At 38.9% G+C, this 16375-nt stretch overlaps 1 long non-coding RNA gene across 1 annotated transcript in view; it reads left to right on the top strand.

The window, feature by feature from the left end:
- Positions 1–2597: 2597 nt before the first annotated feature.
- Positions 2598–16375, top strand: part of LOC125183549 (uncharacterized) — a 35508-nt gene continuing 21730 nt past the window's right edge. The window contains exon 1 of the long non-coding RNA XR_010831993.1: positions 2598–3088. This is a non-coding gene — a long non-coding RNA (uncharacterized lncRNA). The remainder of the gene's footprint in view (positions 3089–16375) is intronic.

Genomic DNA, 16375 nt, shown 5'->3' with positions numbered 1-16375 from the left:
CTTTCAGCTATTTTCATTTGTATTCTCATTTAAATAAAAAACAGTGGTTGTAGCTATTTGTTTAAGAAAAAGAACAACTCTGAGGTTCCCCAAATGACCCTCACTAGTTTTATGTTTTCTGGAAATTTGGCCCCTTATAGTTGTCTTCTACAATCATGAACAGCTTTATAAAAGTATATTGGCAAGAGGCCATTTGCCAGCTTTGATCTAGATCCTGATATGTAATTTGAACACACCCAAAAGTATAAAGCAGTTGCCTACTTCAAACAGGCATTGCAAATGAAGCTACAGCCACTGACAGCATTTTTAACTCTGAACTATGCACCCTGGAAGAGGAGGAATCAGTAGGTAAAGGGCCATCACCAGCAAACTTATTTCTGGAGGAAAAAATGGAAACTTCAACTTGAAAGACCACAACAACAGCAACAACAAAAACATACCTCTGCAATTAATCTGAATTTACAGTCAAGTGTAACAGTGCAACAGGCTTCCAGTTCTCTGAGGGTTGTATGTAGACAAAGTTATTAACAGTACTTTTGTGTTTAAAAAAAAAAAAAGTATATGTTTCCCTTTCTCTCTGTACCTCTCTTTTTTGATTGATATCTGGAAATGTTTTCTCCTCAAATAAATATGCTTTGCAGAATTCACCTGATGTAGCAGGTTAATGCACTGTTTCTCTGTACCTCCAGACAGCACCCTGTCCTGAAGGCACATGAAGGAGTATCAGTCACAGTCAGGATCTGGCAAACACGAGGTCTGCCAGAGAAGGCCCCAGCTGCATTTACACTAGTGTTTTGAGAGCACTGTGGCTTGCATTGCAGAGCAGGATCAGGGACCACAAATTGGGCTTCTTTCAGGTAAAATTAAGGCAGAAGTTGTGCTCAGAATCCACATCTGTGCTCCACCTGTTAGTTTGAAGTCCTACCCCCTAAAAGACCTGCAGTAAGAACATGTGTTCCTCAACACCAATTATTTCACTCTATATATTTACTCCTATGGGCCAACTACTTGCAAATATGGTCTAAGCCAGAGGGGCACATTGAGTGGTGTCATAAAAGAGTACCTGAAGGAACCATATTTCCACAAGCACATTATTATTTATAATTTGCACTGAAGCACAATGTGACAACCCTAAGTTCCCCATTGTATGAGGTGTTATGCTAACACAGAATAAGAAGATAGTCCCTTTCCCTAAAGAATTAAAACCTGGAAATAGTTTGGGGTGGAGCTTTGCCTCCTGCTCCAACCCACCATGTTCCTGGGTGCTGCACTGGCATAACAAAGCTGTAAATTCAGTCATGTAACTTAGCTCTGGGAAGGAGGCACGAATGGGGAGAGGATTGTAAGTTTATACAACGTTTGCTTTTCCTCTTGTCTTCCCTGGATTGAAATGGGTGGAAAGTAGCCAGCATCCAGCAGAAAGCAAAGGATGGGGGAATACAGTACTGAAACAATATCCCGGTGATTTATGACCTTCTTGGGACACCATGAAGAATAAGTGAGTGACAGATTATCTGCTGACCTGCTGGATAGCTCATTTGCTTTTGTTCAAGCAGCAGTTTTCCAGTAGAACTGCAGGTCTTAACATTTCTCTGTTGAACTGAGTTACCTCGCTGCTAAATAAATATGTCAGTCAGCAATGACACAAGTTAGCATTTCTGGTGGGAGGTATTTGTCTCACTCCAAAGGGGATCCTGAGAGGATGCAGCGTGGGCATGTAGGAGATGGAGACCCTAGGGCAAAACAAAGCAAGTGAAACCGATGGTAGGGACACACTGCAGAGTTCCCTGGAGGTATGGAGCAGATGCCCTTATTCAGATTGAGCTGTGATTTCTGACTTTATGTAGTACTTTTTAACTACTTTTTCCCCAAAGTTTGGAGTGGTGGTTTCTACACTGAAGTTAGTCCTTCTGTTCTTAGGTGTTCTCAGATTTAGAAGCTGCAATTTATTATTATTATTTTTTTAATTCAGAAAGAAAACATAAAGCATCTTATATTGTCCCTCTTCACAGACTTATTTGGCCCAATCCTTCATTTATCCATGCCTAATATTTATTTTGTAAAATAAACCCTTTTGCTTTATCCATCTGACTTTATATAACTGAACTGAGATGATGATGATGCAGGAGTGTCCAGCCGAGGACTGTGGAGAAGAACAGGCTGGCATACTCTGTCTTGGTGTAACAAACACTTGCACTGATTATGTTTAATTTTTAAGTTGTCTCCATTTGTGCAATTGAGACTGTAGTTAACTTCCACTGAGGAAATGAGAAGGATACATGGGAGATAATGTTATTTCCTGTTTCTGTAGAAAGAAAATGTTTCAGGAATCACAATTTTGTTGACTTACTTGGTTGGGAATTAGCAGTGAATATACACAGCCAGGCATATTTTTTGAGCACAGAGACAAAACATAGGGTAAAGCCTTGTATCCTATCTGACCTTGCAAGGGCTCTAGCAAAGAAGAGTAGAAGAAAACATTTCTCTCTCCAATACTGATGTCCTCTGACTTGCCCTCCTAATAAGCATTTAAATAATGTAAATGTGAAGGGTGATGCAGTGTATATGTGTGTGGGGGGGGGGGGAGCACACAAACCTTTCTGACTTTCCTTTTTCCCCCGAATGCTGATGCCATTGCATAATTATATGGGTTGGCTTGAAAGAATGAAACCCAGTTCAAAATGTATGAGTTCATTTTTATGTTCTACTGAGAAAATTTATTCAGTGTGACTGCTCAGTAGCGAGAGCAGTAAAACACCTTAATCCCTGGTTGAAGAAAGGTAATACCTTGACAGATGTGTGCCTCCTACTTTCCTTGCGGCCATGTTTCAACAACAAACCTTTATTTCTGCTTCTTGGCTGTAGCAGAAAAAAAAAAAAAAAAGAAAAAAAAAAGAGAGAGAGGAGCAATAAAGCAGTCAGACAAATCTCAGGAGCCAGGCGGCAATGCAATAGTAATGACAGATTTTTAATGTGGCAGGAGAGATTGACAGGAAAATGTCTTCAGAGCAAACGCACGCCAGATGGAATGAAAACGGTTTATTGGAGTATGGAGGTGCTGCTGAACTGAATAGAGGGCGGGCTTAAGGTGGGTGTTTTATCTGCTTTGAGTAAACAACAACAACCCAAAAAAATTCCACTTACCAGGTATTGCCTTAGACTGGTCTTTGCACCAAGGGGATTTTTTGTTTGTTTGTTTGTTTCTTTCTTTCTTTCTTTCTTTCTTTTTCCACAGTACTGCATCAGAGAAAAAAAACTTTAAAGTCAAAAGTTCAGTCATTACATGCACTGTACAAAAGGAGAAGGCAAACGGGCTTGGTTCAAGTTTTCTTTATTTGTCACTCTTCTCTAACACTCCTCCCCCCTCCCCCCACCCCCCCCCCCCCCCCCCGCTTCTCCCCCCATATCTGAAGGAATTTCTCACTCAGTATGAACAGTAAATATGTTTTGATGTGCTTTTAGATAAATCAGAATGATTATTTTTTTTTTTCTAAAAAGAGAATAGGTAAGAAACAAAATAAACAAACAAAAAAAATCCCAGCTGATCAAGTAGCTATCAAATCAAGGACAGATGAAGAAGCCTGCACTTAAAATCCTATAAAAGCCAATATAACTCTTTCAATATCAGGAAGAGCAACATCATTGTGTCCTTTTCAGCTGAATAAACTTAAACTTGCATGCTCTTAGTGATGATAATAAAGTCAAATTCAGCCCTGCATCTCACAAGAAAATGTAGCTCTGAAATATTTCATACCCTCTGCACGGAGCACAGACAGGAAAACAGTCATAAATGGGAAGAAACCGCACAAAAGAAAAAAAAAAAAAAGAAAACTCTAAACAGTGCATCTTCCTGACACCTTTTCATTATCAGCCTAGTCAATGAAGAATGCCACCAAGGAAAGGACAGTGTCATATTATTGAACCATGCTGGTTTGAGGGGGGGGTCTTGAAGGATGCACTTGTATAGTGTCAGTGGGTAGGATTTTTTTTATTTCTCTATATTTGCCTTTATTAACTCTCTGTAATTGTATTTTATGTGCAGGGCTTGGATAAAGTGTTCTGCATGTACTGTCTAGATTTATACTGCTCTTTTTAGAATGTATTCATTGGCATTTTTGCCTTACACAAACACATCAGAAGGAAATCACTGAACTACCTCCTTTATTTGTATCATACTTTAAAACAAAACAAAACAACCCTCTTTGTCTTTCTCAACCTGCTTCTCTTTCACATAGGAATATTTATTTAGAAAGTAAAAAGGTGTAATGGTTCTTTTCAGTAGTACTAGTATATATGTACTGAATATGCTCCAATGTAATTTGCAGAAAGTGGGGAAAATGCTCTGGAAAGTAAGCAGGGAGTTTTGCCATGTCATTTCATCTGATAACTACAATAGTATGATAACAAAGCTTTAGGCAAAATACTTAATACTGACAGGGAAAGTAATTGGCAAAGCCTTTTACTGTTTGTATTTTATAGATTTACTGATTGTTTTGAAAATATACATTTTACAATTTTTACATATTTTCTCCTACTTGAAATCCTGTTCTAAAGTTCTGTTTAACTCTCTTTTTTGTATTACTCCTGGAAGAGCTATAAAGAAAGACTGCTTGTGCAATGCATACAGTCTTTGGGGTTTTGCTTCAATTTCCTTAGCATTTGACCAAATATTGGCAAACAGGCTGTTCATCACAGTGCAAGATAAAATACTTTTACATTTAAAAATGCCTTTAAATTCTTAAATTGTCTTTCAATACAAAGGGCAACACAATTCTAAATATGATAAAGTAAAGCGTAGCAGTGAAGGCAGTAGTGATAATAAGTATACTTCTGAAATTATCCTATTTCCTTACATTCAAGTGTGACTTGATTATTAGTGAACTTAACTTTTTCTGGTTGGGTTGAAGCTGTTTTGTAAGGCAGTTCTGCAAGAGGCATCACTTCATTAGGAGCTGTGTTTTAGAGGGGGGAAAAAAAAAAAAAGCTAAAGCCTTTTAAGTTAAAGCCTTTTTTCAGTTTATTTTAGAATCTGTTTTACTAGTTTCTAAATACTCGAGAAAATTAAACCCAGGATGAATATTAAAGCAATGTTGAAGATAAAACACAACATTTGTGGCCACCATTGTGGTATTTTTGACACAACAGGATGTGATGGCTGCAATTCTGTCCTTAAACCACCTCTTTGCAACACACATAATACAGAATATTAATCAGTGTTCTAAGGCGGTGGCAGTATCCAGAGACACAATGACAAGTTAGGGACAGAACAGCCGGCTTTACTATGAATGGCTTTATTCTGCACCAGAATTCTCATAATACTTAAAAATAGATTTTACTGTGTCATCAGCTCCATTCTGGTATCACTAGTATACTGCACTAGGTAAGAAAGCTGCAATGAAAATTGTACAAGTATAGACACCAAAGTTACTACCGGTAGTGTGCAATAGCTGGAGTTTTCATTTCAGAAGGCACTAAATACTGACTTTCAACCTCAAATTTTATTCATTAGTAGCTTACTTTTTTTTTTTCCTTTTTTTATTCTTAAAATCATACCAAGTATATCAGCATGCTCTCATGCACCCCCGCACTGTGGAATTTTGATAATGTATGTCCTAACCGCTTAATTGATTGATTAGCTTACTGCAGCTTTCTGAGGCACCAAATTTATCTTTAATAGCCGGAGTCAGGCACGGCAGGCAATCGAGGGGGGGGTCCCTTGGCGTCGATTTGCTCTTAACTGGAAAGTCATTACCACTTAATACATGTAGATTGTGTTGAAAGAAAATTATGTGTAATGAAATGAGGGAAAAATTAGTGGAGTGTTATGGGCGAAAGCAGATGTTACAGAGGAATTATGCTAGCAGAGATAATCACCTTCGCTAGCATTGTGTGTGCTGGGGTGTTAACTCTGGGAGAGAGTTGGTGAGAGAGCTAAATAAATGCATTGATTTACACAGATTCACTTTTCAAACTACAGTGTATGACTAGTACACACATCTACAAACATATACATATACTCACACATACAGACATGCTCAGGGCTCAACTTTTATACTTCTGACGCTTACACCCTATATTTAGTTATTTCCAGCTACTCACACTATATTCAGAAGTCCTAGCTGGAAGCACAGGGAAGTAGCTGTCGATTTGCATAGTGTCATGAAGATGAGAAGAATATTCAAGGGCAGAAATACTCATATAAGCATTAAGACAAGACCTTGTATGCTTCAAACTCTGGACAACCTCTCCTGAGAGAAAACTGATGAATACAAGGGAGGTCTTTGAGAGAAGCACCTTACATTTTAGAAGCTGTAAAAATGAAATAAATAGCAGAGATAGCTGCAAAATAGGTATATATATATATAAACATAGAGAGTTGTACCTTTACATAAATAGCTTGTAAATAAAGATGCTGGAATAAAAAAAAAAAAAATCATTTTAATGCAAGTTAGGAACATGTTTTAAGGTAGTTATTTTGCAGAAAGACAACAAAAACACTCAAAATCAAGCCAGGAAAAGAGAAGCACCACAGATTTTATTTTGAACACATTTTAGCACTCTGTAAATTAATCTTTCACCTGTGGGCATCTCCCTGTCCTTTTCCAGCCGTGACTGATATATATGCTTGATTATATTTCTTATATCCAAGCATGCAAGGTCACTATTAATTTTTATCTTGGGTTTATCTATTTCATATAATATGTGTTTGGATTTAGAATTATCTCTGCTTTATCACCCATTTCATAATAAAAAATGTGGTCCTAGGAAGATATTAGTTTGCAGATTTTACTATCAAAACCATTGATAATTAGGGCTTCCTCATATGTTGTTCTGTTCCTTTGCTACTAAATGAGGCTTTTATGACTATAGTTATTGCTGGTGATAATAATACAAATTTTAAAAATTAAAAAAAAAAAAAAAGATTCAAGGTCTTGTATTCCCAGTATTACTGTTCAGGGATGGCAGGTTAGCAAGAGGACTGTCAATTTCCTTGTCACTATATTAATGAGTCAAAGAAATGCAGCCAGCCACTCATGAATCAATTGGAAAACTATGATGAATGTTTCAATAATTAAGAGAATAATTAAATTGCTGAATATAGGACGGCACTAAATGAAACAGTTTTTATAACAGCAGCATATTGCTGTTTATAAATACAAAGGACTATATTTAAATAATGCTGTGAGTCCAACTTAGATTTATCTGCCTTATCACTCTTAATTGTTTGAGGGCCCAATCCTGCAAAAGCCCATGCTATACACAATGTACTTTATACCTTAACCCCATGCACAGCTGCAGTATTCAGGCATGCAAAGCTAAACACTCACAGAAATCTACTGCTCAGTCTGAGTCTTTCCATTTATCTATGTGCCTTTCTACCTGCTTATTGTAACATGGCCACCATTGTGGTATTTTGGTGATAAGCAGCTAAACTCAAACAGATAACGAAGCCAGTGAATTTGCAGTTAAAGCTGACACTCTGCTGGTAACACGCATGATGCTCATGGAAATGCTTTTAAAAGGTGATACGTGTTAAAGATGAACTGTAAAGCTGGAGTGAAAATTATGTTAAGTTCAGAAATATGTCCTGAATTTCTCATCCATCAGGCAAGTTTTACTGTAGCTTTCAAAATTCTCTCTCCTTCTATATAATAATCTGGCTTTTTCTCCTTGATAAGGACATTCCTAAACATAACCATGTGTGATATCACACATAGCAGAACCAAGGATACCATAAAGAAGACATTCTAAAAAATCATCTTTCAAAACAGTACATCTCAGAACAATGCACATGCTTAAAAAAGTATTTTTGGAACCGGAATATATAAACCATTCCCAAACCCAAAGCTCAAAAAACTTTATAAATTTTCAGAGAAAAAAAAATATGTTGAAACCAATGAGCTTGAATACACTTGTGTTTATTGAAAGCATGTCACAGCTCTTCATTGGCTGATGAAACACTCACTTGTTTGGGAGAGGTCACTCAAATAAGGTAGGATCATTTCAGGTACAAAATTCAACTGAGTCCATAGAGGCCACTCACTGACTGATTGTGTATAGGTAGCACTAATCTTCCCTCAATTCCTATGATGTGAGAGTTGAATTTTGTTTTCCTACCTACCAAAAGTTGTTTTCACTGTTTCCTCTGTATCACCTCCCTTCCCATTTGATTGTTTTTGTTTTGTTTTGTTTTTCCTGTTTTGGTCTTTTCCCCACTCACCTCTTCCATTCATATACTTCCTCCTGTTCCCAAATGTGATCCCATCATAAAACCATATTCCATTACTCCCTACCTTTCCCCTCCAGGTACGTGGGTTTTATTTGCTTGGTGGAAGAAGGATATGGAAGGAAATTTTTCCTGGAAATTTAACGTCTCTGAGTTAGCCCCTCTTTGTAGCTCAGCCTTCATGGCAGCCTCAATTGCACCATCTCCTTCATCCCCTATGTTGCTAAGTTTACCCTTCCTGTCTCCTGCACTAGCATCTTCCTTTGCACTCAGAAAATCCTTTCTGATCCTTTCACGTTTCACATTCGCCTTTGGTCCCTCCCCATCTCTGTTCCTATGAAAAAAGTCACCTCAGACACTCCCCTGAATCCCATACCCCCAACATTTTTTTTTCCCATTTTCCTCTTCCACCTTTGAATGCCTCTTTCCTACTCATCACATAAATATATGTTCTGACATATTTGAAAACCCAGCATTATGTATTTGGCACACTAGTGATTTGAGGTGGAACAGAGAATAAATATAGCCATAATATACTTTAAAATAGGTGAATTAGTTGGGCAGGAGACTTTTAATGCTACATGGGTGGTCAGTAAAAAAGTAGCAATTACCATGTGATGGAATCAAATATACCACAGTTATTTCCTATTCTAGGCACAGGGCAATACCATGGTAACCTAGACTCCACAGTATGGAAAATGTTGTTAATTGTATAGGTTTTTAATGGAGATAATTATATTTCTTCCATCTGAAATCAACATTTACTGGCAGTGACCAATGCCCAGAAGGATATTCTCAGAAGGATGTTGCATGACCCACATTATATACATTTTATATTTCCTGCTTCTAGAGAGACAATTTAATTCCATCAATGTATCAGGTGAAAACTGTTCACCTTTCTGATAAATCCTGGGAAGCAATTAAAATATTAAAAGTGCAGGTGGATAAAATTTCACTGTCACCAATGTTAGGGATGCCACATATTGATAGGCCAAACGTGGGGAAAGCACACCATACATATTATATTTGATAATTAGAAAAATGTATTTTCAAGACACCTTTCTTTAACATGAAATTTAGTTTTCCTCAAGGACTAGAAACAGCCATATCTATAAAGATAGCTTGAAATTTCCATCAGCAAAATCTACTTTCAGTAGGTATTGCTTTGCCAGAATTTATCATTTAGGTCAGAAGTTTTCTGTTGCATGGCTCTATTTCAGGTGAATATTCACTTCTGAGAATATGATTAGGGAAAATATATTGTCTTCCAATGTTTAAAAATAAATAGACCTTTCAGTTGTTTCCTTAATTGCTCTGCAATTTAAAACTGGGTCTTCAAAACTGGTCAACTCCTAAGCTTCTGGGAGGGAAGGAAAAAAAATGTATTTATGATCATTAGAGGCTTTTTATGTTTCTCAAAGTTTCTATGCGTCAATCAGATTGCACAGATACTCTAGGTCCCCTATGATACATATCCCTGCCACATGAGCAAGATTTTGCTCCAGCTCACTGGAGTTGGCTGGATATCTTGATCCAGGACTAGCAGCAGAGAACTTTTCTCTCCTGAGCTCCTGCTGGAGTCCAAGAGATATGCAAGGGGAGGAAAAAATCAGTTTCACATTGCAAGTCAGTAAAAGAGAGGAAGGAAAGGGATGTAAGGAATCTGGGAATGGAGAGCTTTAAGAGCAGGTGATTTGGCAGTTTCTATTTAATAAAAAAGAACAGCCACTTTGGACATGGAGCTAAAGTGCACACAGAGATCAGTATGTGCATGTGTTCTGAAAATTAGGGAGAAAATGAAAAAAATATAAGGGCTCAGAACACACTGTAGTAAAACTGGCCAGAACATTTAGAAACATGGGAACCTTAAGATTTTCAGTAAGGAGTAACAGCATTTGGGGGATGGGAGCAGAAAAGTAGAGAAGATTCATATCTATCCACACATAGGAGGCAGATAGAAGCTCAGGGGAGAATTAGAAATAGGAAGAAAGGTATGCATTAGTACTACCAGAAAGGGGGGTAGAGAAAGAGGAAAAGGATGTTGAGGTTGGAAGGAACAAGAAGAAATCTAGCTATCCAACTCTGTTTGGGCATGAAACTCAAATAACTAGTCCTGAGTTTGGATTTCACTGTGATGTTTAGCCAAATGACAGTAACATTTGCTCGAATTTGTTTCCATTCCATCCCTAATAATAGGTTGCACAGATGATAATAGCCCTCTTCTGCTTCTGCATAGAGACCAGAAGTTACAGCCAAAGTCACTGGTGCTGATTGAAAATTTCTTTGATTTGTGAGTTTTAAGTTAAACAATAAGACAGTGAAGTTCAGCACTCAAAGGCATTATAATCAGGTTCTCCAGACTCAGATAGCTGAGTCTTTGGAAAATGTCTACAACCTAGCTCTCTTCCTGGCAGTGGGGTTCCAGTCTGCCTAAGGCATTGAAACATAAATTACAGTGAACAAAAGCTTAAAAAGGTAGACTTATTTTGGAGGTTTTCAGAAGCCTCTCCCATTGATTAGATAGAGAATCTGTCCGCTTATTTTAGCAGCCCAGATTCAATAACAACCAAAACTTTAAGTGCAAAAGAAATGCCAGGAATTTGGTGGACTGGATTTCACTTCACAACCCTATGTAATGAAGAAGCAATAATTCATACTAAAATGTTCACAGGTGTGCACTTTTTTCCCCTTCATTTGGTTGATCTCTAAACTCCAAACAGACTTCGCAGAATGACCATCTCCCCTAGCCAGAAAGCAAGGTTAGCCAAGCCATGACCTGAGCATGAAAAATGTGACACAGTCAGTCCAACATGTCTGGAAAATTCATCTCTTTCATCTCAAAAAGTAGACGGGCAAAATTTGACTGTTTTCAACACTTTGCTTTCGTTTCCCAGATGAAGAAAGGGTACTGCCTCACTTAGCAAAGACCAACTTAATCAAGTCTTCAAAACACTAAGTTAAAATGGTGATGTCACCATAGAAAAATCTGCCATGAATTCCATAATAATTGCAAGGTGTACAGATCACAGCAAATGACAGATGCACAGCTTCTGATCCAAGATACTTGTTGCACAGTATGATGTCTGAGACTGGTGCCAAGCTGGAGTTTTCAAATCAGAGTTATAAAGAACCTGGTCTTGTGTTCTTATTTTGCTGTGAAGAATTCACATTAACTTCAGACAGATAGAAGCTTCAGGTAGATAACAATAAGGAGAGCATAACTATGACTTCAAAGCAAAAAGCCCATAAGATAACAACACAGATGTGGTTCTAGATGTGGTCAATATAAGCACTGGTGCGAATGGTTACAGACACTTAAGTCCTCAAAAACAGGTAAGTTTGCTAGGGGTCTTCTAATACATTGGAGACTGGTGGTCTCTTCAATCAAGTAACCAGATTTAATGCGAAGAGCATCTTTGATCCTGAGGAGGTTGGGATAGTTTAAACTAGACATACATTCAAGGCAGGCCAGCGTGGGGACACAACAGATCTTCTCTAGAAAACCATGGAGAATCATATTAAGGACCACAGTTTATGTCTCAGTAATACTCTGCAACTACAGTGAAGTTCTTGAGGGTAGCACCTTGTATCTAGGAAGCAGAAATTCACACTGAAATTCTATTGTTTGTACCTGCTAGCTCTTATACACCATTATATGTATTCTATTACAATTGGGAGTGGAGTATCACAGCGTGGAAAACTGCTGCATTTTAACTGCAAATGTTTGCTTTCAAAGAAATGTACCTCTGTTTACAGAAAGCCTGGGTAGAGTTTCAAAACTATTTTTGTCCCTATAGCACGATATCATCTTATATATTTCTTAACTGAATCCTCATCCTGGAGACAGGCAGGTGCTGAACTAGACCTCCCAAGTACAACTGTAATATATGGGAACTAGCTATTTGGTACTCAAAGGTATTTACTTTAATACTGGATTTTTCTGGGGGAAGGCTTGCTTTTAATTCATTCCCACTGCTACTTCATAAGAAGAAAGAAACATAGGGTGGAATGAAAGGAGAGCAGTGAGACTACAACATTATTTCTATAATCTACTATAGTTGGGTAAATGCTATTAAAAAGCTTGTGCAGTCACTGGAATTTGGAAATGGATTCACATCAACCATACTATCTGCTAGTTTTGTTTGCTTTCTAGGGACATTTGTATGATTAAATTAATATTGTGGCTATTCATAGAGAATTTCAGAACAGCAGACATTAGTATTGATGGAAACTAGATCTTAGATTCACACACATGAATATGTGTCCCAGAAGTTTTTGCACGCTCAACACATTGGAAAAATAAATCAACACCATATGACTCATCAAAGCAGTCATAACTAACAAAGCTCAAGAAGTGACTGGTGAATGTTCACACAAAAGTGTTCCTGAGCAATCCATGCAATTAAAAGTACTTAGAGAGGAAAAAGATCTTGTTGAATTCTTTTGCATAATAAACTCAAGGAAACCTCAGTCTGCCCATGGAGATCCCATAAGCAGAAAAAGGGCTAAGCTTACTGACTAAACTATTCATTGTGAATTATTCCCTCTGCTCTAATGTCTGCACGGCATGAAAGCATGGTGCCAGCCCTGCTACACACTGTAATTTTACTCTTCGAGGAATAAGTGGGACTATACTGCCAGGCATGTTAAAGCACTCTGCAGAGGACCTTATATATATTTTTAACATATGACCTGCCTTTGTTTTTTGTTTGGAAAATGGAGACCTATCAGCCTTCAGAGAGAAAATATTAGCCCCCAGACAGTGAAATAAGATAATTTTACTTTCTCTCATTGAAGCAATATTTTGTGCAAAAACTCTATAGGAGTTTAAAGTAGACTGAGAAGTCAGAGATCAACACAGCAAAATTCAGCCAGCTTGTTTTTATTTTTTATTTTTTTTTGGTCTGACCGTGAGTTACAGTTACAGATTCCTTTAGCAAATTCCTGGCTAATTGTTATTTTTCATTGATTAGATTGTCCTTTATAAAGACATCTGTTCTTTTCCTTGCCAAGGTATAATATACAATCATACCTAAGAATTTGTAAAGTGCTTTGGACAACACAGTAATAAATATATTCCAATGAAGAATCCCACAAAGGAGATATCGTCCTCCCTCCTAGCTTAGCACATCTCACTGTCAGAATATTTTTCCTAATACTATCATTCCCTCCCTCTCTCCTCATGAAGTATTTCCTATACAATTCATCCTTTTCTCCAGCCCAGATCTCTACAGCTTCTGTCCCTCTGTGGGATGCCTGCATTGCTTCCCAATGCCACGTGAGAGCCACTGCTGCACCCAGTGTTGAGATTTTGGTAGGTGGCACAGGGAAAGTGTTCACAATCCTTTAGGGGTCAAAGAAAATCAGCCCTTGAGCTATAATCCAGACTACCCCACTCTGAATTCAGGACAACACAAAAACTAATTAGAAGATGTGCCGCATGGCGGTGGTCACTAGAATTCCTCTCCGTGGGAGGAGGATGCTGAGATCTTTCCATGTCTCAGCATCAAGAAGTATATAAAACTGCCCTCCCTAATTGTAGGCATATATCGAGCAAATTATTGTCTGGGAGGACAGTAATGTAGAGGTGCAAAAAAAAAACAGAGGGGGAAAGTTCTCATAGTCTGGGAAACAGAAATCCAATCTAGACAGCAAGGTCTAATGGTATGACAAAGATATGCTTTATAAAGGCTGGAAAAGTAGTGACCTGATTTGTAGAACTTAAAGATAGAAAGTGAGACGAGCAGGTATAGTGTTAATAGCCTCCAGCATTATGGAAAGGAGTAATAATTCTGTACAATAATGGAGAAACCAAGGCTCAAAAAGAGTGATGAAAAGGTTGCATTTTTTGTCATACTGAGTTTGTGACCAGACATCTGGCCAGAGATGGATAGTATGAGATGTACAGACTGGACAGAAGGTAGCAATAAAAGATGAAGAGATAACTGCTAAGGAGCCATTGGGTTTGCAATAGTAGCTGAGGGTGAATTAAATCATGGAGGAGTAAGACCCATCGGGAGATGGGAGATCATTGACAGAAAATAGGAAGGGGGGAGAGTACTGAAGAAATGCTTGGAACGTTTGTTGGGAAAAAACAAACAAGCAAAACAAAACAACAAAAACACACACACAAAAAAAAAAAACACTAAGCATCAAGTTGTGGAAACCCACTGTGGGGAAAGGGAGAGTTGTGGGAGATGGAATGATAGGGGCTCAGCATTCCCATGAATGCTCACAGCTTTGCCTAAATTCACACGCAAAGCATCAGGAAAAAATTAAGCTGAAATGCAAGGGAACCACAATGTGGGGAGGTAACAATTAAAGGCAGTTGCTGGGCCAGTAAAGTGTATGGGAGATTGATTATAAATAGACAGAGATAGGTTTGCTGAAGGGGCTAACGTAAAGGAGATCCCGAAGGGAAGGACAGCAGCTGTAGGGGAGCCCAGGACAGGGTGCACAAAACAAGGGAAGGTGCTATCCCCTCCTGCCCCTCACAGCTACAAGCCACAGTCCATCTGTGAGTCTTTGAAATGGAAAGAGGGAGTGAAAAAGGCATGAAATATGGACCTTTCAAGACAGAATAAGCTGTGTCTGCATGCATTGTATGTGATACTGCGAATGACATCCTGGTTCACACTCCTTAACAGCTCTACCAGTATAACCATCAGGGCTTTAGCCATTACAGGGTAAAGCTAGCATCACCCTGGGTAGCATCAGAAGAGACTGCTACCAGGAGGACCACCACTATTATTACTAGCTGCAATAAAAAAAGCACTTCTTAAAATGTTTTTTCTACCTAATTGTCAAAACTGAATAATATTATCAGCTTTTTTATCCTTTGAGTATTTTTCTAATAAGAAAGCGCAGAGATGCACTGCAAATAAAAGCAGAAGATTTGAGGATGCAAAGCAATCATGCAAAATGACTTTCATATCAGTTTGATAAGCAGCTGAAATTTAATAACTACATCTCTCCTATGGTGCTGGATGAAAGTTTAATACTTTATGCTTTTGCTTCTTTCTTCCGCATGATGCTTATTCAGAATCATAACTTTTCCTTTTATAGTCACAGAAATGCTAGGTGCGGTGGATTAATCGAAGCCCTAGGAGGCTTCAGCCCAGTCCAGACTAAAGTGACTTATAATCAAACCCTAGGAGAAGACTGTCAGGGGTCATAAGGGAAATGAGTGGAGATCCAAATGTGAAAGTAATATTTACTGAGGATAATTCACACAGATCTTGCTGTCCCAATAGGCAAGATGGAAGGCCAGTTTCTTACAACCCAATTCCAGGAGAAGCTGGATGCTGAAGAGGAAGAAAGATAAAGGAGGGTAAAAATGATTCTCAGCATTTGGCCGGCAGATTTTAGCTGATACAAAAACTCCAGGATGCGAAGTTTTCAGAAGACAACATGAGATACCTGGAAAGAAAAAAATAAAACAAACAAACAAACAAAAATAAACAGCCACTAACAAATAATCTTGGCACAAGGGAAAAACAAAAACAAAAACAACAACAACAAAAAAAAACCACAATAATAATAGTAATAAAATATCAACACTGCAGCAGCCATCCCCTGTCACTTGCAAACCAGTCTGGGGAGCATTAAGTGCAGAGGGCTATCCACCAGTGACACAGCTTCAGCTCGATGGCAACTGCTTTGCCTTTGAGACCAGCATGGGCCCAAAACAACTGCAACCGGACCTTCGAGCGGTGCCTGGTAAGTTCTTCCAATGTAAGTTCTGCGATGGGAGGTGGGCAGAGGGCAAGGCGGTGGTGGGGCAAGGGCAGGCAGGTGGTGGGGAAGGGGCAGGGAGCGATAGGCCCTGGGCAGCAGTCCTGGGGCAGGCAGGCAGAAGTCTAGGGGCTCACCAGGGGGCAAGCAGGGTGCAGGCAGCATCCAGGCAGGCAGGGGGCAGGAAGCATGGGGCGGGCAGGCAGGGGGGCGAGGTGCTGGCTGCTCTGCTCCAGCAGTGCCCCCTTCTGCTGACTGCCGAGGAAGCAGTCGCAAGCCCGACTCCAGGCAGCTGCGCATCCTTCGCATCCCGCCGGCTAGGAGGGTGGCTCCTGAAACGGGGGAAATGTTCAGCCTGACGGGGGATTGGGGGGCGAGTGGGAAGGGTTTTAAAATCAAAAAGTAGACAGCCGT

Source organism: Anser cygnoides, chromosome 5, assembly GCF_040182565.1.
Source record: "Anser cygnoides isolate HZ-2024a breed goose chromosome 5, Taihu_goose_T2T_genome, whole genome shotgun sequence".
Taxonomy (NCBI): Eukaryota; Metazoa; Chordata; class Aves; order Anseriformes; family Anatidae; genus Anser; species Anser cygnoides.
The sequence above is the reverse complement of the archived record's forward strand: the minus strand, read 5'-3'. Positions and strand labels throughout refer to the sequence as shown.